At 43.1% G+C, this 24,234-nt stretch overlaps 1 pseudogene across 1 annotated transcript in view; it reads right to left on the bottom strand.

Annotated features, from left to right (window-relative positions):
• Positions 1-24,234, bottom strand: part of LOC147110808 (cAMP-dependent protein kinase type I-beta regulatory subunit-like) — a 233,366-nt pseudogene that overhangs the window by 73,463 nt on the left and 135,669 nt on the right. The window contains exons 5-7 of the transcript XR_015079886.1: positions 14,246-14,296; positions 10,704-10,782; positions 7,573-7,731 (exon numbers count right to left, since the gene is read on the bottom strand). The product of XR_015079886.1 is annotated as a cAMP-dependent protein kinase type I-beta regulatory subunit-like (transcript). The remainder of the gene's footprint in view (positions 1-7,572; positions 7,732-10,703; positions 10,783-14,245; positions 14,297-24,234) is intronic.

Below are 24,234 nucleotides of genomic sequence, written 5' to 3'. Positions count from 1 at the left end.
CCAACTGCTAAATATTGTCCTGATTTTATTTGTTTGTTTTTGTGAAAAAGCACACATTGTCTAGTTTCAGTATTTTAATTATATTTTTCAGTTACATATTTAGAGTTTCAAGGAAATTAAAGCAATATATTTTACAATGGCTATTGCATTTCTGTAGTATGTGCATCATGTACATAATTTATTTAAAATACAAAGAGCAATAGGAACATTATATCATGTAATTGTTTGTTGTATGGTGTCTAATTTCTTCCCTTACTATTCTTCTCCTTTCTAGTTTCTTCAGGCTACACACCATCCAGGCCACAAGAGTGAGTAAGCAACCCTTCTCCTAAACTCCACCAACGGTGCTCGAAGTCATGCTAGGAAGCAGGCAAAAATGGCCCAGGAACAATTCTTATTCCAATTTTTCCTCTCTTTGAGCATCTACCTCTAGTTATACATCACCACCACCACCTCTTTCAATGCCTCAACTGCCTCTGTGCTGTAAGACTGCTTCTCTGTCATCCAGTCTTGGGTGTCTCATAGCTCCCTCCAGCTCAATGTTGGGAAGACTGAATCCATCATCTCAACTCCCACCACAAACTCCACTCCCTTGCCACTAATTCCATCCCCAGCCACTGTCTCAGGCTTAACCAAACTGCTCACAATCTTGGTGTCCTGTGCAACCCTGAATCTGAGTTCAAACTCCATATCCTCTCCATCACAAAGATCACTTACTTCCACTTCCATAACATTACATACCTTAATTACCTCCTGACTCGATTACTAGAATCATAGAATGGTTACAGCACAGAAAGAGGCATTCGGCCTGTTGAGCCCGTGCCGGCTCTCTGCAAGAGCACTTCAGCTAGTCTCACTCCCCCGCCCTTTCCCCGTAGCCCTGCAATATCTTTTCCTTCAGGTACTTCTCCAACTCCCTTTTGAAAGCCATGATTGAGTCTGCCTCCATCACCCTTTCAGGCAGTGCATTCCAGATCCTAACCACTCGCTGCATAAAAAAGTTTTTCCTCATGTCGCCTTTGGTTCTTTTGCCAATCACCTTAAATCTGTGTCCTCTGGTTCTCGACCCTTCCGCCAATGGGAACAGTTTCTCTCTATTTACTCTGTCTAGACCCCCTCATGATTTTGAACACCTCTATCAAATCTCCTCTCAATCTTCTCTGCTCTAAGCAGAACAACGTACTCCAATGCTTCCCTTGCTGGTTTCCCATCCTCCACCCTCCATACACTCCAACATGTTCAAAGCTCTGCTGCACATATCCTGTCCTGCAGGAAGCTTCCCCATCCCCCAATGCCCTAAATTTAAAAGTCTTGTTGTTGTCTTTAATTTCCTGCATGGCTTCATCTAACCCTTCTTTGCAAATTCCTCTAGCCCTAAACCCATTCTCCCGCACGCCCCCCCCACCCCCCCCACCACCCCCACCCCCTGGCCTGAGGTGCATTCCTCCCTCCCTTCACTCAAACATTGATGGCAGTGCCTTAAGCCACTTGGGCCCGATATCAGGAATTCTTTCCCAAAACCTCACCACCTCTCTAACTTACTTTCAGTTACATCCTGCCCCCTACTCTCTCCTTTCCTGGCTTGGTGTCAGTTTTCCATATGCCTGTCTGTGTGGTGCATTAGGATGGTTTTTATGTTAAAGCTGCTTTATAAATGCAAGTTGTTGTATCCCCCAATTCCTGTTGTCATGCTTCAATGTGATCCACCATCATATTAACCAGTATAGTTGATTTTAAAATAATTAGTATATATGGACCATTCGCGATGCTGAGGACGTCGTGAATAGCACGTTTAATCAGTTGGTCACACCGCAGATAAAGGTGGCACAGGCAGAAAGGGAACGGGTGACCAACAGGCAGAGTACTAGGCATAGGCAGGTCCCCTCTCAAACAGATATACCGCTTGGATACAAATGGGGGGGATGGCTTATCAGAGGAAGGCAGCAGCCAACTTCCTGGCACCAGGGGTGGCTCTGCTGCACAGGATGGGAGGAAAAGAGGGGGAGAGCTATAGCAATAGGGGATTCTATTGTAAGGGGAATAGATAGGCGTTTCTGCGGCCACAAACAAGACTCCAGGATGGCGTGTTGCCTCCCTGCTGCAAGGGTCAAGGATGTCTCGGAGCGGCTGCAGGGCATTCTGGAGGGGGAGGGTGAACAGCCTGTTGTCGTGGTGCATATAGGTACCAACGATATAGGTAAAAAACGGGATGAGGTCCTAATAGCTGAATATAGGGAGTTAGGAAGTAAATTAAAAAACAGGACCTCAAAGGTAGCAATCTCAGGATTGCTACCAGTGCCACGTGCTAGTCAGAGTAGAAATAGAAGGATATTTAAGATGAATACGTGGCTAGAGGAATGGTGCCAGGGGGAGGGATTCAAATTCCTGGGACATTGGAACCGGTTCTGGGGGAGGTGGGACCAGTTCAAACCGGACGGGGGAGTGTTTGCTAGTGCTCTGGGGGAGGGTTTAAACTAAAATGGCAGGGGGTTGGGCACCTGAGCGGGGAAACAGAGGAAAGGGAAACAAGGATAAAAGCAAAAGACAGGAAGGAGAAAAACAAAAGTGACAGGCAGAGAAATCAAGGGTTTAAATCAAACATGGCCACAGTAAATAATAATTCTAAAAGATCTAAGAGCGTTAAAAAAACAAGCCTGAAGGCTTTGTATCTTAATGCGAGGAGCATTCGTAATAAGGTGGATGAATTAGCTGCGCAAATAGAGGTAAACGAATATGATATGATTGGGATTACGGAAACATGGCTCCAGGGTGGCCAAGGCCGGGAACTCAACATCCAGGGGTATTCAATATTCAGGAAAGATAGGCAGAAAGGAAAAGGAGGTGGGGTAGCATTGCTGGTTAAAGAGGGGATTAACACAATTGAAAGGAAGGATATTAGCTCTGATGATGTGGAATCTGTATGGGTAGAACTGAAAAATACCAAGGACAAGAAAACGTTAGTGGGAGTAATGCGGAGGTCGGGGATGGCATTAAAAGGGAAATTAGAGAAGCGTGCAATAAGGGCACAGCAGTTATCATGGGTGACTTTAATCTACATATAGATTGGGCTAACCAAATTAGTAGCAATACTGTGGAGGAGGAATTCCTGGAGTGTATACGGGATGGTTTCCTGGACCAATATGTCGAGGAACCAACCAGAGATCAGGCCATCTTAGACTGGGTATTATGTAATGAGAAAGGATTAATTAGCAATCTTGTTGTGCGAGGCCACTTAGGTCGGAGCGATCATAATATGATAGAATTCTTCATTAAGATGGAGAGTGAAATAGTTGACTCAGAGACTAGGGTCCTGAATTTAAATAAAGGAGACTACGATGGTATGAGGTGCGAGTTGGGTAGGATTGATTGGGGAATGTCACTCAAAGGGTTGACGGTGGATGGGCAATGGCAAACATTCAAAGATCACATAGATGAACTACAGAATTTGTTCATCCCAGTTTGGCATAAAAACAAAACAAAAAAGGTGACTCAACCATGGCTAACAAGGGAAATTAGGGATAGCATAAGATCCAAGGAGAGGACATATAAACTGGCCAGAAACAGCAGTAAACCTGAGGATTGGGAGCAGTTTAGGATCCAACAAAGGAGGACAAAGGGATTCATTAAGAGGGGGGAAATAGAGTATGAGAGTAAGCTTGCAGGGAACATAAAAACTGACTGTAAAAGCTTTTATAGATATGTGAAGAGAAAAAGATTGGTGAAGTCAAGCATAGGTCCCTTGCAGTCAGAATCAGGGGAATTTATAATGGGGAACAAAGAAATGGCAGACCAATTAAATACATACTTTGGTTCTGTCTTCACAAAGGAGGAAACAAATAACCTCCCAAAGATGTCGGGGAATATAGGGTCTAATGAAAGGGAGGAACTGATAGAAATCAGTATTTGTAGGGAAATGGTGTTAGGGAAATTGATGGGGTTGAGGGCCGATAAATCCCCAGGGCCTGATAATCTACATCCTAGGGTAGTTAAGGAAGTGGCCCTAGAAATAGTAGATGAATTGCTGGTCATCTTCCAAAATTCTATAGACTCTGGAACAGTATTGGCGGGTAGCTAATGTTACCCCAATGTTCAAAAAGGGTGGTAGAGAGAAAACGGGGAATTACAGACCGGTAAGCCTGACATTGGTAGTGGGGAAAATGCTAGAGTCCATTATAAAGGATGTAATAGCAGAGCACTTGGTAAAAAGTGACCGGATCGGACAAAGTCAACATGGCTTTACAAAAGGTAAATCGTGCTTGACTAATCCACTGGAATTTTTTGAGGATGTAACTGGTAAAATAGATAAGGGAGAACCAGTGGATGTGGTGTATTTGGATTTTCAAAAGGCTTTCGATAAGGTCCCGCATAAGAGATTAGCATGTAAAATTAAAGCACATGGGATTGGGGGCAAGGTACTGACTTGGATAGAGAACTGGTTGGCAGACAGAAAGCAAAGAGTTGGAATAAACGGCTCTTTTTCCGAGTGGCAGTCAGTGACTAGTGGGGTACCGCAGGGATCGGTCCTTGGACCCCAGCTATTCACAATATATACCAATGATCTGGACGAGGAAACTAGATGTAATATCTCCAAGTCTGCAGACGACACAAAGCTGGGTGGGCGTGTGTGCTGTGAGGAGGATGCCGAGAAACTCCAGTATGATTTGGACAGGTTAGGTGATTGGGCAGAAGCATGGCAGATGCAATATAACGTGGATAAATGCGAGGTCATCCACTTTGGTGTCAAAAACAGGAAGGCAGATTATTATCTAAATGGCAATAGATTGGGAGAAGGGGAAGTGCAACGAGACCTGGGCGTCCTTGTGCACCAGTCGCTGAAAGTAAGCATGCAGGTGCAGCAGGCGGTTAAGAAGGCAAATGGTATGTTGGCCTTCGTAGCGAGAGGGTTTGAGTACAGGAACAAGGATGTCTTGCTGCAGTTGTACAGAGCCTTGGTGAGACCACACCTTGAGTATTGTGTGCAGTTTTGGTCACCTTATCTGAGGAAGGATGTTCTTGCCATGGAAGGAGTGCAGTGAAGATTCACCAGACTGATACCTGGGATGACAGGAGTGATGTATGAGGAGAGATTGGGTCAATTGGACTTGTACTCGCTGGAGTTTAGAAGAATGAGAGGGGATTTCATCGAAACTTATAAAATACTAACAGGACTAGACAGACTAGATGCTGGAAGGATGTTCCCGATGGTCGGGGAGTCCAGAACCAGGGGTCACAGTCTAAGGATAAGGAGAAAGCCATTTAGGACAGAGATGAGGAAGAATTTCTTCACCCAGAGAGTGGTGAACCTGTGGAATTCTCTGCCAAAGAAGGCAGTAGAGGCCAATTCATTAAATATATTCAAGAAGGAGTTGGATATATTTCTTAAGGCTAAAGGGATCAAGGGATATGGAGAGAAGGCAGGAACAGGGTACTGAATTTGGATGATCAGCTATGATCTCACTGAATAGCGGAGCAGGCTCGAGGGGCCGAATGGCCTACTCCTGCTCCTATCTTCTATGTTTCTATGTTTCTACGTATGTTTCTATACATAAGCAATATGTATAATTTAGCTCTTGAGAGTGGCAATTCTATAGATATAAGCAAGATTGTACTTAACTTTAACCTGACTTCAGCAGTGGTTGTTATACTATCAGGAAAATCAAAGCAAGATTGATCGTTTTTATAAAAGAGGTTCTGATTTAAAAAGTTAAAAATAAAAATTAGTTGGATTTAAGATGTAAAGGATAAGCTTGCAACTTTGCACTCCTGATAGGAAACCTGTAGGAGCGCTATTAAAGTCTGGCACACTTAAATGAACGGCTGGAAGACTTCCACAGTGTGTGTGCAAATTCCCAATCTGCATTCCTGGCTGACGAGATCCCCTGTCTGGAGCGCGAAGGTAGAAAATTATCCCTGCAATGCTAGCATTTACATTTTTGAGAATACAATACAATACAAGGGTAATTAGTACTTTTTAAATTCTATTCAGTTTCCTTCGAGTGAAATAGCGGAGAAAGTAAAAAAAACATGTCCTGGTGTATGCTCCATCAGATTTCAATTCTTTATAGTGCTTTCAATTTTAACGAGCGAATCAAATGAATGGTAAAGTGAATATGTAAAAAAAAATGAATTTCAAATAATGCAAAAAGGAATTTATTCCCTTAACACCATATCAGAAAACATTCGTAACTGCATCCTGGATTTTATTTTTATACTCTCTCAAGATTTGTCAATCAAGTCTGCAACTCTGGACTTGAGCCCACAGAATGAGAAAGTAAAAAGTTTTCCCAGTCTGCTCTGCTTATGTTTTGTCCTAAAAAAGTTCTGGGCTGAAAAGTATTCACGTTTGAAATCTGATGCTATTACTATAAGAGAGTTATTTTCTTTCTTCACTTACGTAAGGATTCATCTAACTGAGAGGTTGGAAAAGTTACATATGCCAAATCCTTTCCAATGCCTTTCTGCAATTTTCTATTCAAAAGTAAAATGAAGCAGCTCAAAGCTCTTGCTTATCAGTTTTTCTCCTTCTCTACCTTTGTGCTACGTACCCCACCTTTGTCAGATATTCCCCTGGGTCAAGATTTGGAATTTACCATTTAAAATCTCCCAAGCACAAACCAGCATGAGACCATTAAGTTGCATGGCACACTGGTGCACCAGCAAACTTACCTAGGGGGTTAAAGTATCACTGAAAATAATCAACATTTTTCCACTATTACTAGAAATCAATAGCTATTATGTATTACTAAAAGTGTTGAGCTATTATTTGAACATTATCAAGTGATACAGTTCCTCAGTGCTAAGAAACAGTCAGCAGCAATGGCCTTCAGTACTCCTCCTTTATTTCATTAAATGGCAATCGATGTTGTTTTGATAACTTCCCCTATCACACATTCAACCTTATGGTCCTGCTGGAAGGAATTTGTTATACAAAAGTGAAAAATCTGAGACTACACTAATGACAGGCAAGAGTCTAGCCTGAGGGTGCAATAATAAATAGCTCTCCATGTTACAAAGCTCAGCTGTCATATTTATGTCAAGAATTTGTGTATTATTTAGTAGGTGGTCAATTCTATTTTTAACAATAGAAAATGTCACAATAAATGTTTCACAAGAGGTCATTTTTACACAAAACCAGGCAAAGTAATTTCCAATTATTTAGCTGCCAGTTCATCAATTTTTATGATGTGTTTTTTGCTATTTATTATGTCCCTAGTCCAAATCAGACATTAAATTTTATATTTGTATTAAGTGATCAAGTACATTTTATATCTTACTATTTTGATGTGCGAAAATAATTTCATCATTTGAATAATGATAAGCGCTATAAGATGATTATTTTTTATAATGGACACTTAATAAAATAAATCCCAAATACTCTATAGTCATGTAAAATTATTTTGATTAAAGTTTTACATGTTTCAGGAATTCACTGAGTAGTGTTCAGATGGTTTCCACACAAGAACTTTTCAACTTTCAGTTTCAGACTAAAAGGAATTTTTTTTTAAACAGAATTATCAATTGACCTCTGAAACTGTAGCAAAATGGAGAATGGTAATGTAATTTAAGACAGACCATTAGAATGCGCCTGTAGCTGTCCCTGTCAATTCCCCACAGCTTGAGGTCTGTCTTGGCCTTGACAGTTGCTGCTCTTGGTGTGCCATAGATCAGAGCAAGCTCTCCAAAACTGCCTCCTTCTCCAATGTTTGTAACCCATTCTCCGTTTACATAAACCTATGCAAAAAAAAATAAGTCAACTTAGAGGCCTTTCTGTTTGTTCTTTTCTTCTCTTTCAGTCAACTAAAACACATTAATATTCCCTCTTCCAATAATCTTTGCTGGGGGAAAAAAACGGAAGAAACAATAGACCAATGGTTGGAATTTTCCTTACCTTGGTGGGTCCAGTGCAGCCAGTGTCTGTAGCGGGTAGCGACCCCGTTGTTGGCTCCATCCTGCTGTATAAAATTAACCTACCGTAATGGGGCCTATTAAGCCCGCCCAGCAGGTTACCCGGCCCAATTAGATGGAGCGGGTCTGGTGACGTCATTCATGGCGCGTTTTAAGCCGGGATCCTTAAAGGGACCCTGGCCACATTACATTTTTAAGTTTAATCTAACATTGTGGGTGCTGAATCTTTACTGTACAATAATGTAATAAAAGTTATACATGAGTAACAAAAGAAATATTTAAATAAAATCATTAAGTAATATGACTCCATCTACAAATACGATCAAGAATATAATTTAAAAAGTACATTAATTGTGAAGTTATTGGTGCTTTAGTCAGAAATCTATAGACTTTTGTATCAGAAACTAGTACAAATAAAAGATGTGTAATACATAAAATTAAGCATAATTTAAATGTAATTGTAAAGGGGTGCATTTACAATCTTATGCAAGTTCAGCAGAACTGCCGTGGAATCCCTGACAAACAGTGTAAGTGGTGTTTACAATGTGTTTCTGGGATTTCTGCAGCTCTTCTGTTGAAGTTAACAATGGACAAGTGAGAGAACCTCCGCAGAAATTCACCGTAAAGTCTCAGGCTGAAAAATTTAATTAGTCATATTCAGGGACTGAAAGCAAACTGAACCAGTGGAATGAGTGATGAGAATGAAATTGTTACGGTTGATGACTTGATTTAATGTGTAACTGGACAATCACAGTATACTGTGAGTAAAACCTGACCAGAAACAACACAAACATTTATTTAAATGGCACATGTCATCATCTATATATATAAAGCGGTACTTCTGTCATTCTGTCTGTCATTCTGTCTGTCATCGCCTGTGCGTCTGTCGGGCTATGCGCTCGAAAGTTACAGGGCGTACCTACGCGCGCGTTAACTCCAAAGAAAGCTTACGCTTCCAGTACGGTTTTAAGCGTATTTACTTTTCGGTCGGACACAAATTGTTCGCGCCTTATGCAAAAAACCTTCAAAATTAAACTCATTATCTGCTAGCATTGATTGACTGACATCAAGGTTCCACCAATCCTGTTCCGTCACGATTGACCAATCCTACAGTACGGTCCCCTGATGGTTGGCCAATCGGTGTGTGTGTGGGCGGGACTATTCGTTTTCATCTCGGGGATGTGCCAGCCATTGTTTCACTACCAGCTCTGACTTCAGCTTCCAGCTCAAATGACTTCAGCTTCCAGCTAAAACTACTTTGAAAGTTAGTATCTCTTTTAAAAATAACATAAGATTTACCAAAAACGTTTTATAAGTACTTTCACTTTCATTTTTCAAGCTTTTAAAAGGTAGACAGACAGGGACACAGACAGGGCCCTAAAGCCTGCCACTCGATTTAAAATGTTGCCCAGCACCAGATTCACAAAGGGACACAGACAGGGCCCCAAAGCCTGGCACTCGATTTAAACCGCCTGCCCCAAAACAGCCCTGGCAACGCCGGGCTCTCCAGCTAGTTTTTTATAGTGCAGATCAATTCACTGCAATTACTGTTCAGTTGGAAGGCAACAGCCAAGAATGGCCAGTGAAAAATTAACATTTACCAGTAGCTTTTAAAGTAGAACAGAATCTTCATCAATCTGTTAGCTGATGTAATCAACATGTTTTTATTTTGGTTTGTTTTCCATGCTGTCAAGTAATCAGCTGGAGCAATGGCCACGGAACTCAAGGCTCAGGTTGACAGACGTGGTTCCTGAGCTGTGTGAATCCTGTGGCCATGCAGGGAAATTTAAAAAGATGGGGGAAAAAGGCTCTTAAGTGCCTGTAAAGTACCTCATAATGATCTCAATTGGGTCCCCCGCCGCTGCAGGTCAGGTCGGCTCCACGCCGAAAGGCACGTGGGAGCGAGTTCCTGAACCACTGTCAAAAAAACAACTTTCCGACCCGACCCGCAACTGATCGCGCCTGCTACCACCACAGAAAATTCAGCCCAATGATACTATTTGCTTTTCAAGCTCCCATGGTTTGTTGAATGCCAGTTATTTTGTGTAGTGTTTAACACTTGTCGAATCGACAAACAGAACTGTTACAACTTTAAAAAAAATAAGAATTACCAAAGTCTATGGAGCTGATGCTACTTAATTACTTGCTAAATAAAATGTAGTAATGAATATATAAAATAAAGATCAAAACTAGGAGGAATACATTGCCCTTATAACTGTATAGAACTTTCCAAGGCCTCTTGCCACTGTCAGGCCCATGCACACGGGATAGAAAATCTCAGGCAAAGTACCTGAGATTTCTGATGTCACCCACTGCTTCCAAAGTCTCACCTGTGGATCGGGGCCTCAGAAAGTTCCACCTCATGTCTTCATATGCTCATGACTTACAGCTGTAATAAAAGAAAGGGCAACACTCCAAAACTTTTATCAGTACTCGAGCACAAACACAAGCAACTTTTTAAATTAAAATCTCGAGATAGATCTTTCCCCCTGACACCAAGTTTGTTTTTTTGCTGAATGTTTTGCTCCATAAGATTTTCAGAACTTGTACACGTAGAAAGATTACTTAATGGGATGTCTCACATCAAATGTGAAGGGGGTGATTTTGCCAGCCCTGGGGAGGCGGCACTGCAGGGAAAATGGCAGAATTTGGAGGTGGGTGCCCAACCCGCCCCCATGCCATCTTCCTAGGAGGTGGGTAGCTGTCCCGCGCCGGGTCCCGTCTCCTTGGAGGCGGGAAAGGATTAAAGCCTATTAACTGCCAAGCAATAGTCCTGCCTCCAACGCGCCCCCATTAACAAAATCGCCCCCGAAGTATTCATTTACCATGCTGCTCAACTTGTTATTTTCTAAACAGTTTCTTTCCTGAAATAATTCACTTTGGGAAAAATGTTTTACAGGTTATTGTTCTACGTGTATAGAAAAGTTAGCCTCAATATACATTATTCAATATAGGTGACTAGTTTCAGTTCTGTTGGCAGGAGAAGGAAGAGAATGGATATATTGCTTTAATAGCGATGGTGGAGGATTAGTTTAATATAGCTACTCGTCTTGCACTTTTATCACAGTGCTAGCATACTGTATTAGAATGTGTGCTCTTAAAGCGGACCTTGAGCTCAGAGGCATTACTCAAACCCAAATGCGTGGGACTCGCAACATGCTGCCCTCGCTTTCTATGCCACAAGGAATCTTCAGAAATAAATTGGTGACATCTCTTAGACAAACTATTCCTATATTTTAAATTAGATACTCAGGTAACAGCTGCACTAAGCCATAGAATAATTAAAAATATCAATTGCCTCTCTCTACAGTGCTGCAACATCAAATCAAAAATAGGGTTCACGCCACTGTTGGCTACCTGGATGTCCTTGGTCCAGTCAACTGCATGGACTTAAGGCATCATGTACCTTAAGAGAACCATACTTGCTTCTGCAGCAATTTATTCAATTAATAGCAGGTGGTCTGCAACATCATTCAATTAATAGCAGGTGGTCTGCAACATCATGCACATAAGTGACAACTTTGTTCCCAAATACGAAGGTTCACATTTTGATTCATATGCCACTGGTAAACTGGAATCAGAATCCTGAATCATGCCCCGGTAACTCAGTAAGTAAATGCACTACCCATGTCATACTGAGCAATACAGATTAGAAAGGTCCCAGGTTCAATCCACGGTCTATACTGAGTTCATTGATCCCAGCTCAGTCAGAGGCTGGGCACTAAAATTGGCCTTAGGCCCTGCATAAGGAGAAGAAAAAAATGTCAGCAAAATTTACCATTCTGCTTGCTATTTAGTGAGTACTTCTGGAAAGAGTGTGTGAATGGATGAGTGGTTCTAAGTTTCACCTTCCTCCTACAATCTACAGGCTTTTAAAATCAACATTTAGAGTAGCCTAATCACTATTACTTGAATTATTTCACTTTTTCTCCTGCTCTTTTCAACCTTGGTGGTTTCTTGCACTATGGGCCCTTTAGGTTGCTCAATTAAAAAATAGGTCCACCTCTCATTAACACATAAATATTGTCTGTTTTATAATTTTTCCAGGTAGTGAAGGGGATTTGTAACTAAAGGAAACAGCTCACCTGTTACCAATGCTAGATCTCCTGGATCAGACAATTGCCTCTGCTCAGTAGCAATTACAAACTTAATCCAGAGATTGAAAATTTTTCAGAAATCTATCACATTATTTTTGCTATTTAAAAAAATTAATAGTATGTATTGTTGGCAAGTACACTACTGAAAGTTACACTTATATATAGACTGAGGTGCTCTTTTCAAAGAGATGTTGTTCTTGCATTTCATTCTCCAATGAGCAAAGACATTAAGGTGTAAAGTTTCTGAACCAGAAGTATAATGCATACATGCAAAGACCAATGAATATCAAGACTGGGTCTGGTGACTAAAGTTTCGTATTTAGTTTTAAATTCCTTACAAGTGAAATTATTCATTTGTACTGTAAACAAAAGATGTAATTTATATAACACACAATTCCCATTCAGAGCCATTCAAAACAGATCCCAACATACTTTTATTCAATTTATATAGCACATTACAAGCCAACAGCAAGTAAAACAGCAAACTAAACACATTCTACCGCTAGTCAATGCATTTTAATTCATAATAACAATTGCAAATTCAGCACCTGAATAAATTGGAAGCAACTGCACTAAAACAAGGGAGATCTCCTGCCGTAACTTCAGTGAGAGGCCAGCAAAAGCTCCAGGAAAATGGTGTAAACAGTCCACTGCTGAAATTATACAGGAGACCAGGAGAACCCCCCACAAAATTCCACGGCCGAGGTATTAAACTTGTTTATAGTATAATCAAATCAAGGAAGAACTAGTTATGCTGCTGGATTACATGAAGAAGCCTTGGCGAGTTGCTGCAGTGCATCTTATAGATAGTACACATGGCAGTCATGGTGGAGGGAATGGATGGGCATGAAAAATGAAAGAGATCATGGGGTCTTATTGACAATAAATTGAAGCTATCGCAACAATTCTCAGTGGCAGTGAGTAAAGCAAATCGGATGCTGGGATATATTAAAGGGTCAATATTGAGTAACAATATTGAGGTAATCCTGCCACTTTGTATATCATTGGTGCGACCGCAACTATAATACTGTGTACAGTTCTGGTCGCCACAGTACAAAAATATTGCAGCTATTGAAATGATACAGACGAGAGCAACTAGAATGACTGGATGGATGGAGGGATTGGATTATGATGAGTGATTATGTAAACTGGGCATGGTCTCACTGGAAAAGAGAAGGTTGAGAGGGGATTTGATTGCTCTTTTTAGGATTCCAAAGGGACTAGATAATGTAGACTAAGACAAGTTGTTTCACCTTGTCCAGAACAGTAGAACAGTAGAACTAGAGGACACGGCCTTTGCTTGAAAGGGGGGGGCGGGGAAATTCAAAACAAATCTGCGGAAACAATATTTCAGTGAGCAAGTGTCCAGTCTATGGAACAGGCGCCCCTGGGAGACGCTGGAAGCAGATAGTACTGATTCATTCAAATGTAAATTAGATACATTTCTTTAAGAAAATAATATTTTGAGATACGGTATGAGTAATTTGAGACATGACATGATAAGTGTAGCGTGCTCGGGAGGAACAGGTGACTTTAGACCTATGGTTCGCCAAGCTCTCCACCACTGGGGGTTTTCCTCGCCTCATGTCTGGGTCTGTTGGAGACTCATTGATAGAGATTGATTGATTAATCAACAACTCCATTATCATTGTATCATGCGGCTACCAGGATGGTAGACGGTGAACTAGATGAATTTTGGTCTTTGTCTAGCAATTCCTAAGTTATATAGAAATTCTTTACTGAAGTTACTCTGCAGTAAATGTACAAAATATTTGAATGTTTGTTACACTAACTACTGATTAAGATTAAGGTAAATAGCTCTGTATAATAAATCAGATTGATTTACAATTCTATAGCTTTATAATAAAGCATATGCACAAATAGACCAGCCCCATCTCATTCTACCTGACCTCATTTCAAACAATTAAATAAGCAAATAAAGCACCTGGAACAAATGGCCTCAGGGACACTGATGTGAGCTACAGCGAGTGATTAGATGTTAAATTGTTTCCTTGCACTGAATCATGAGCCCATCAATGGATTATCCTGACCCAACAGGTGCAGTTTGTGTAGTGAAGGTCAGCTCTGTGGAGGTCCATATCGCCTTCAGGCATTCACCAATGCCATAAAGTGCCTATGCATATACATAAATATATATCCATATGCATCTCTTTCCCTTATCTTAAAATAATACACTACAAAACCAGGAGTATTTAAAATCATAAGAAAAGCATTTTGAACACTTACGTCAACTTCGCCCTGGTCGATTACATAGAAGTTGTCACCCTCGTCACCTGAGAACAGAAAGAGCGACACACAACATATTTATTTTAAAATAAGTTTAGATAACAAAGTTTAAATCAACAATTCCTTCACAACACACTGCACTTTAGGATGTTTTAGTTGTTATGTCAAAAGACTACATGTATTAACAAGCTAAAGAATTTCTTGACAAGCATTAAGTATATCTTAAGACCTCCTCTTTATGTGAAGCAAAAATCCTCTTTTCTCAAGTTTCAGAGATAAATTATTTTCTTGACATGAAAACCAACGAGTCTGAGAAGGCTTAGCAAGTCCCTACTCAAGTTCACAGTCTCTGCAAGCTTTCAAAGGCAGAGCTCTATAGTTGTCAGATTTGTTAAGACTTTAGATGTCCAGTTTAATCCACCCTCCACTTAGCCTCATCTTTAATAGTTAGTCTTCAAGTACCAGTACTTTGTTTAGTGGCTGAATCACAAGGCCACTTTTCCTTTTCAGTTACCATCAGACTAAAAGCTCATGACATCGATTTAACCTTAAATCCCAACGTTTCTAAACGAGTCTACATTTCCATCACTTTACATGCAACACTTTGGGCTATTTTTGTCTGTTAGCAGAAAAGTAGGCATGAGTATAAAACAGAAACTACTTCTTTATGCTGTGTCTACTTTTTTTGCTGAAATTAGTTAATGGAACAAAATACGCCTCCTTAAATTGCTTGCACTAAAAGGTTGGCAAAGCACAATGAAAGTGGCAGAATTTTGAAGATGAAAAATAAATGTTACTTTTTCATCAATGTTGATCTCGTTTACAACCTGTTAAAATGTGAAGTGATACACTGCGATACCAGCGAAAGTATTGATGAATTGTACATAAATCTTTAACTGGTAGTTACACAGAATCTCTCACTAGGGCAACACGTTGTGGTATTTGTTCAGTAGCCTTTGTAGGTTATTCATGTCTGTTACATTATGATTCACAAGGCAGTGTAATCTAGTGTGCACACACAAATTAAGAGTTTAGACAGAGGAATGAACTTTTCACAAGGAGTTTTCAAGTTCAAAACATTGGAACATTCCAAGTACAGGAAACTTTCTGGTATCCGGCACGGACGGGACCGACGTGGTGCCGGTTCAGCAACAATTCCGGATAACCGAATGCTATAGTGAAAGATACGGACCTTAGAGCTCTGTATGAAGCAACAAACCCTGTTGCTTAGCAACAGCTTCAGAACAACGTCCAGAAGTTGCAAGCGTCTCTGTAGCTTAGCAACAGCTGCAGCCAAACCCTTGCCTTCCTCAATTTGTTGCTGTGCAAGTAATAAAAGTTATAAAAGTTAGCTGAAACCGACTCCTGAATTTTGCCGGTTAACCGACATTTCCGGTTATTTAGGGGCCGGTTAATCGAAAGTTTCCTGTACTGTGATTGCTGTTGGATGAATAGAAATGTCAAAAATTAGTAACTCCATAGCAATAACTGATAATTTTTGAGATTCTTTTATACATACCCATCTAGCAAACTAGTGAATACAGACCAACAGCTTCACAAAAACAGACATAGCCCCCAGAAAAGCTGGTGGCTTAAAAAAAGGGCCTGAATATAAGCAGCTAGATAAGTGAAGATGGTAGGTGGCATTGAAAGTGCAGTGGGAGATGGACAAGTTATAACTTAAGCTGAAGATATACAAAAATTAAACACTTATTTTACTGGGAAAAATCCTAAGTTACATGGAAGTAGTTTGCAGCAGTGGAGCCTTCTGCTACTGGAAACAGTTTCTTCTTATTTACTCTATCAAAACCCTTCATGATTTTGACACCTCTATCAAATCTCCCCTTAACATTCCCTGCTGTAAGGAGAACAACCCCAGTTTCCTTAGTCTCTCCACATAACTGAAATCTACCATCCCTGGTACCATTCTGCTAAATCTCCTTTACACCCTCCCTAAGGCCTTGACATCTTTCCTAAAGTGCAGTGCCCAGAATTGGACACAATACTTCAGCTGTGACCAAACCAATGTTTTATAAAACTTTAGCATAACTTCCTTGCTTTTGTACTCCATGCCTCCATTTATAAAGCCAAGGATCTCATTTGCCTTTTTACCAGCCTTCTCAACTTGCCCTGCCACCTTCAAAAACTGTGTACGTACACCGCCAAGTCTCTCTGTTCCTACACCCCCTTCAAAGTTGTACCATTTAGTTTATATTACCTCTCCTCATTCTTCCTACCAAAATGAATCACTTCACACTTCTCTGCATTAAATTTCATTTGCCATGCCCATTTTGGCAGTCTGTCAATGTCCTCCTGAAGTCTGTTACTATCCTCCTCACTGTTTACCACATTTCTGAGTTTCATGTCATCTGCAAACTTTGAAATAATGCCCTGTATATCCAAGACCAGGTCATTTATATCAAAAAGAGCAGCAATGCTGGCCTTGCCAGTGACGCCCACGTCCTGTGAATGAATAAAAAATAAAAAACAAATTTGTTAAAATCTAACACCGACCCGGTTGGGGAGGGGGTGGAGGGTGGGGGAGAAGACAGTCTGAAAAACAACTTTATCAAACGCCTTTTGAAAGTCCATATACACATCAGTCGCATTATCCTCATCAGCCTCTGTTACTTCATCAAAGAACTCAAATCAAATTAGTCAAATACGATTTGCATTTAACAAATCCGTTTTTTATTTTTTATTTATTCATTCACAGGATGCTGGCGGCACTGGCAAGGCCAGCATTTATTGCTCCTCCCTAATTGCCCGTGAGAACATGGTGGTGACTTGGAGGTAGTGGTGTTCCAATGCGCTTGCTGCACTTGTTGTTCTGGGTGGTAGAGGTCATGGGTTTGGGAGGTGCTGTCAAAGAAGCTTGGTGAGTTGCTGCAGTGCATCTTGTAGATGGTACAGACCGGAGTCATGCTGGACCAGTGGTGGAGGGAGTGAATGTTTAAGCTGGTGGATGGGGTGCCGATCAAGCGGGCTGCTTTGTCTTGGATGGTGTTGATCTTCTTGAGTGTTGTTGGCGCTGCACTCATCCAGGCAAGTGAAGAGTATTCCATCATACTCCTGTCTTGTGCCTTGTAGCTGGTGGAAAGGCTTTGGAGAGTCAGGAGGTGAGATACTCGCCGCAGAATACACAGCCTCTGACCTGCTCTTGTTGCCACATTATTTATGTGGCTGGTCGAGTTAAGTTTCTGGTCAATGGTGACCCCCCCAGGATGTTGATAGTGGGGAATTTGATGATGGTAAAGCCTTTGAATGTCAAGGGGAGGTGGTTTAGACACTCTCTTGTTAGAGATGGTCATTGCCTGGACTTGTGTGGCACGAATGTTACTTGTCACTTATCAGCCCAAGCCTGAATGTCGTCCGAATCTTGCTGCATGCGGTCATGGACTGCTTCATTATCTGAGAAGTTGCGAATGGAACTGAACACTGTGCAATCATCTGCAAACATCCCCACTTCTGACCTTATGATGGAGGGAAGGTCATTGATGAAGCAGCTGAAGATGGTTAGGCTTAGGACACTGCCCTGAGGAACTCCTGCAGCAATGTCCTGGGGCTGAGATGATTGGCCTCCAATAACTACAACCATCTTCCTTTGTGCTAGGTATGACTCCAGAAGTGGAGAGTTTTCCCCCTGATTCCCATTGACTTCAGTTTTACTAGGGCTCCTTGATGTCACACTCAGTCAAAGGCTGCCTTGATGTCAAGGGCAGTCACTCTCACCTCATCTCTGGAATTCAGCTCTTTTGTCCATCATTGGACCAAGGCTGTAATGAGGTCAGCAGCTGAGTGGTCCTGGCAGAACCCAAACTGAGTATCGGTGAGCAGGTTATTGGTAAGTGCTGCTTGATAGCACTGCCAACGACCTGTTCCATCACTTTGCTGATGATTAAGTGTAGGCTGATGGGGCGCCAATGGCCGGATTGGATTTGTATTGCTTTTTGTGGACTGGACACACCTGGGCAATTTTCCACTTTGTTGGGTAGATGCCAGTGTTGTAGCTGTACTGGAACAGCTTGGCTAGAGGCGTGGCTAGTTCTGGAGCATGAGTCTTCAGCACGATAGCCGGGATGTTGTCAGGGCCCATAGCCTTTGCTGTATCCAGTGTGCTCACCCATTTCTTGATACCACGTGGAGTAAATCGAATTGGCTGAAGATTGGCATCTGTGAAGGTGGGAACCTCAGGAAGGAGGCTGAGATGGATCATCCAATCGGCACTTCTGGCTGAAGCCCCCTTTCTCCATCCTTCCCACGGATCCTACAGTGTCCTAGTGTGGACGTTGTGAGGTGCATCTGGCAGCATTGAGCCTCTTCAGCGGCTGGGTGATTGGACGAGCAAGCCTGCAGCATCCAATTTGTGTGCAAATAATCCGCAGCTACAGGTGAGTGCAGGTCTGATTTTAATATAATTATGGCAATCAGGCCCCACATCTAATGTCACGCCCTTCTGCCGAGCCATGCCCAGCACTCACTCATCAGTACAAACCCTGCCTATATATCTCAGGGATGAAAATACAAGGACTTTGCTCTCAGGAAGAGTTTCGCTTGAGGGGAGCACAGATCGGCGAATCGGGCACTGAGTGCACTCCCGGTTATCTGGCCATTAAAATCAATGCTGGGGAATAATCAGGAGCACCACAAATCCGGAACGCTGACCTTTGACCTGCGCTGTTACCGGCGAGATGCAGTGCCAGGTTGGATAGCCCCAATGTTGGGGCTAGAAACACAGTCGGGAACTCAGAGATGATGTAATTTAGAATCATAGCAAGTCACAGCACAGAAGGAGGCTATTTCGGCCCATTGTGTCCACACCGGCCAACAAAGAGCTATCCAGCCTAATCCCACTTCCCAGCTCTTGGTCCGTAGCCCTGCAGGTTAGAGCATCCCAAGTGCACATCCAAGTACTTTTGAAATGTGGTTAGGGTTCCTGCCTCTACCACCCTTTCAGGCAGTAAATTCCAGACCTCCACAACCCTCTCGGTGAAGAAATTTCCCCTCAAATCCCCTCTAAACCTTCCCCCAATTACATTAAATCTGTGCCCCCTGGTTTTTGACCCCTCTGCTAAGGGAAATAGGTCCTTTCTATCCACTTTATCTATGGCCCTCATAATTTTATACACCTCAATAAGCTCTCCCCTCAGCCTCCTCTGTTCCAAGGAAAACAGATCCAGCCTATCCAGTCTTTCCTCATAGCTAAGATTTTCTACTCCCGGCAACATCCTTGTAAATCTCCTCTGTACCCTCTCTAGTGCAATCACATCTTTCCTGTAATGTGGTGACCAGAACTGCGCGCAGTACTCTAGCTGAGGCCTAACTAGTGTTTTATACAGTTGAAGCATAACCCCCCTGCTCTTGTATTCTATGCCACGGCTAATAAAGGCAAGCATTCCGTATGCCTTCTTAATCACCTTATCTACCTGGCCTGCTACCTTCAGGGATCTGTGGACATGCACTCCAAGGTCCCTTTGTTCCTCTACACTACTCAGTGTCCTATCATTTAATGTGTATTCCCTCTCCTTGTTAGCCCTCCCCAAATGCATTACCTCACACTTCTCCAGATTGAATTCCATTTGCCACTGTTCTGCCCACCTGACCAATTTATTGATATCTTCCTGCAGTCTACAGCTTCCTTCTTCAGTATCAACCACACAGCCGATTTTAGTATCATCTGCAAACTTCTTAATCATACCCCCTATATTCAAGTCTAGATCATTGATAAATACCACAAAAAGCAAGGGACCCTGTGGAACCCCACTGGAAATGGCCTTCCAGTCACAAAAACACCCATCAACCATTACCCTCTGCTTTCTGTCTCCGAGCCAGTTTTGAATCCAACTCGACACTTTGCTCTGGATCCCATGGGCTTTTAACTTCGTGACCAGTCTGCCATGTGGAACCTTATCAAAAGCCTTGCTAAAGTCCATATAAACTACATCAAACACACTACCTTCATCTACCCTCCTTGTTACCTCCTCAAAAAATTCAATCAAGTTTGTCAGACACGACCTTCCCTTAACAAATCCGTGCTGACTATCCTTGATTAATCCGTGACTTTCTAAATGAAGACTTATCCTGTCCTTCAGGATTCTTTCCAATAATTTTCCCACCACCGAGGTTAGGCTGGCTGGCCTGTAATTACTCGGGTCTATCCTTTTCTCCCTTTTTAAACAAGGGTACCACATTAGCAGTCTTCCGGCACCACACCTGAAGCCAGAGAGGATTGAAAAATGATGGTCGGGGCCTCTGCTATTTCCTCTTTTGCTTCGCTTAACAGCCTGGGATACATTTCATCTGGGCCTGGGGATTTATCCACTTTTAAAGCTGCTAAACCCCTTAATACTTCCTCTCTCACTATGTTTATTTCATCTAATATTTCACACTCCTCCCCAATAGCAATGTCTGCTTCGCCCCTCTCCTTTGTGAAAACAGACGCAAAGTATTCATTAAGAACCCTACTGACGTCTCCCACCTCCACACACAGATTACCCTCATGATCTCTAATAGGCCCTACCCTTTCTTTAGTTATCCTCTTACCCTTAATATATTTATAAAAATATTTTTGGGTTTTCCATGATTTTACTTGCCAAGAATTTTTCATGCTCTCTCTTTGCTTTCCTAATATCCTTTTTAATTGCACCCCTGCACTTTTTGTACTCCTCTAAAGATTCTGGAGTACTTGGCCCTTGGTATCTGTCATACGTCTCCCTTTTTTTCTTTATCCTGCCCTGTATGTCCCTAGATATCCAGGGGGCTCTAGATTGTTAGTCCTACCTTTTTTCTTTAAGGGCACATATTTGGTCTGAACCCTCCAGATCTCCTCCTTGAATGCCTCCCACTGCTCTGACACTGATTTACCTTCAACTAGCTGTTTCCAATCCACTATGGCTAAATCCCCTCTGAGCTTAACAAAATTTGCTTATCCCCAATTTAGAATTTTTATTCCTGGTCTATCCTTGTCCTTTTCCATAACTACCTTAAATCTAACAGAATTATGGTTACTAGCACCAAAATGCTCCCCCACTGATACGCCTTCTACCTGCCCAGCTTCATTCCCTAAAAATAAGTCCAGAACCGCCCACTCCCTTGTTGGGCTTGCTACACACTGGCTAAAAAAGTTCTCCTGGATACATTTTAGGAATTCCGCACCCTCTGTACCCTTCATGCTAATTTTATCCCAGTTAATATTGGGGTAGTTGAAATCCCCTACTATTACTGCCCTATAGTTTTTGCACTTCTCAGAAATTTGTCTACATATTTGTTCTTCTATCTCCCTCTCACTGTGTGGGGGTCTGTAGTACACTCCCAGCAGTGTGATCGCCTCTTTTTTGTTTTTCAATTTGACCCAGGCCTTGTTTGATGATCCCTCCAACATATCATCCCTCCTCACAGCTGTAATAGTTTCTTTAATCAATATCGCACCCCCCCTCCCTTTTTACCTCCCTCTCTATCCCATCTGAAAATCCTGTAACCAGGAATATTGAGCTGCCATACCTGCCCCTCTTTCAGCCACGTCTTTGTAATAGCTATAATACGTATCTACCTGTGCCCCCAGCTCATCTGCCTTGTTCGCTATACTCCTTGCATTGAAGTATATACCATTTAGTACAGGCAAATCACCTTGTTGACGACTATCTAGTCCTTGATTTCTCTGTCCTTCCAATTTACTTTCTAATTTAGTTTTGGTTTGTTTCTTTAGCCAGTGTCATGGTATATGACAATAGAAACAATTCCGTGCCACTGATGCAGTCAGACTGACACCCAGACTGAAGGTTGAAAGATTCTAACATAAATTGATTGAGTGATAATCAATAGTTGATGATCAGGGTATTGGTGGAAAGTTAAGATTATGCTAATAAAACTGAGAAAAGCAGAAATCTGGCAAGGGAAGGCTTGCAGCCATTTTGGATACTGACTGAGAATAAACTTGACAGTTCTCCCCACACAACCCACCAGCTCCTTGCAGATGTTTATTAGGTTTTGAAGTACATGCGGTTCTTTGTGGACATTGCTTTCTGCTTCACCAAACTGAGGATAAGAAAGAATTCACTCAGACAGGTGGGTGAACAAGTTGGTTGTTCAACAAACTGTGCCAAGAAGTGGTGGGCGGTGGGTTTGTGCCCACAGCATGTCCTCAATCTCCACTGGGCTGTCGGGGGAGGGAGGGTATCAGGCAGGAGATAGAGGCCTAGAAATTCAGTATAGCCACGTCTGGGGCGCTACAGCCGGGCGGCCGCTAAAGTTTGCGCCCGGCGCAACTTCGTGCCACCTTCGCCGATATTCAGTGGCATCGCCCCAAGAGGTTGCTGCTGCGCTAAAACAGGCGATGCACGACTATCATTAGGCGCTAAGCCGGCGGCCCGGGCCGAAACCCCCGAGGGCGGGCGCAGCGCAGGTGCGGCGAGCTGCTGATTGACGGCAGACACTCTGGCGCCGGTGAGCTCTTAAAGGGGGAGGGTGGATTTGTTTTTTTGAAAGGCCGAGACTGGTGTATTTGTGTTTTTTGAAAGGCTGAGACTGCTCGATTTCACAGAATCACAGAATCTACAGTGCAGATAGAGGCCATTTCGGCCCATCGAGCCTGCCCTGACACACATCCCACCCCATCCCCGCAACCCCACGTATTTAATCCCCTAACACTAAGGGTCAATTTATCACAGCCAAATCAACCTAACCTGCACATCTTTGGACTGTGGGAGGAAACCGGAGCACCCGGAGGAAACCCACGCAGACACAGGGAGAATGTGCAAACTCCACACAGACAGTCGCCCGAGGCCAGATTTGAACCCGGGTCCCTGGCGCTGTGAGGCAACAGTGCTAACCACTATGCCACCGTGCCCCCCTGTTTTGTGTTTTTGGGGGGGGGCTTCTCTCCATTAGTTTATGTGGGAAGGGCGCAGAGGTATCAAAGTAATAAATGTTCTTAAATCGCACTGTCCATGCTTTCTTTTGGAAGCCCTGGTTGCCCTGCTCGGCTGAGGGCTTGTGGAGCGGCTACATTCATCGGCACAAGCCATTCCCTGAGAGGGGGCCTAGAACCGATGTTCAATAAGCCGCCGACGGGCGGCCCTTGCACTTTCTGCCTCCCTCCTGTGCTGGTCCTCCTCCTCCTCCTCCTCCTCTGGTGGTCCTCCAGTGTCTGGTGGCAGTGGCTGAGTCCTGCGGATAGCCAGGTTGTGCAGCATGCAGCACACGACCACGAAATGGGAGACTCGCTCAGGCGAGTACTGTAGGGCTCCTCCGGAACGATCCAGACAGCGGAACCGTTGCTTCAGGACGCCGATTGTTTGCTCAATGAGGTTCCTGGTTGCTTGATGGCTGTCATTGTATCCCTCTTCAGCAGGGGTGCTGGGCGCACGGAGTGGGGTCATCAGCCAGGTGCACAAAGGATAGCCTTTGTCCCCGAGAAGCCATCCTCGTGGGTGAGGCTGGGCCTGGAACATGTCTGCCACAGAAGTCTGGCGCAGGATGAAGGCGTCGTGGCTGCTGCCTGGAAAGCGGGCATTGACAGCTAGGATGATCTGCCTGTGGTCATACACCAACTGCACGTTGAGCGAATGGTAGCCCTTCCGGTTGCGGTAATCCTCGGCATGCTCTAGAGGTGCCCGCAAAGCCACATGCGTGCAGTCAATGGCGCCCTGCACCATGGGGAAGCCCGCTAATGCTGCAAAGCCCATTGCACGCTGTTGCTGCTTGACAAGGGCCATGGAGAAGGAGATGAACTGACGTCTCCTTCTGAAAAGGGCATTGGTCACCTGGCGGATGCAGCAATGTACGGCAAACTGGGAGATGCTGGAAATGTCCCCAGCAGCGGATTGGAAGGAGCCGGTGGCATAGAAGTTGAGAGACACCATCACCTTCACTGCCACCGACAGAGACGTCCTGCTCCTCAGATGTGGCTGCAGATCTCCGCGAAGCAGGTGGCAGATCTCAGTGACCACCGTCCTTCGGAATCGCAGCCTCCGAACACACTGCTCGT

This window comes from Somniosus microcephalus, chromosome 11, assembly GCF_052327205.1.
Source record: "Somniosus microcephalus isolate GS21.2 chromosome 11, FLI_Smic_1.0, whole genome shotgun sequence".
NCBI classification, from domain to species: Eukaryota; Metazoa; Chordata; class Chondrichthyes; order Squaliformes; family Somniosidae; genus Somniosus; species Somniosus microcephalus.
The sequence above is the reverse complement of the archived record's forward strand: the minus strand, read 5'-3'. Positions and strand labels throughout refer to the sequence as shown.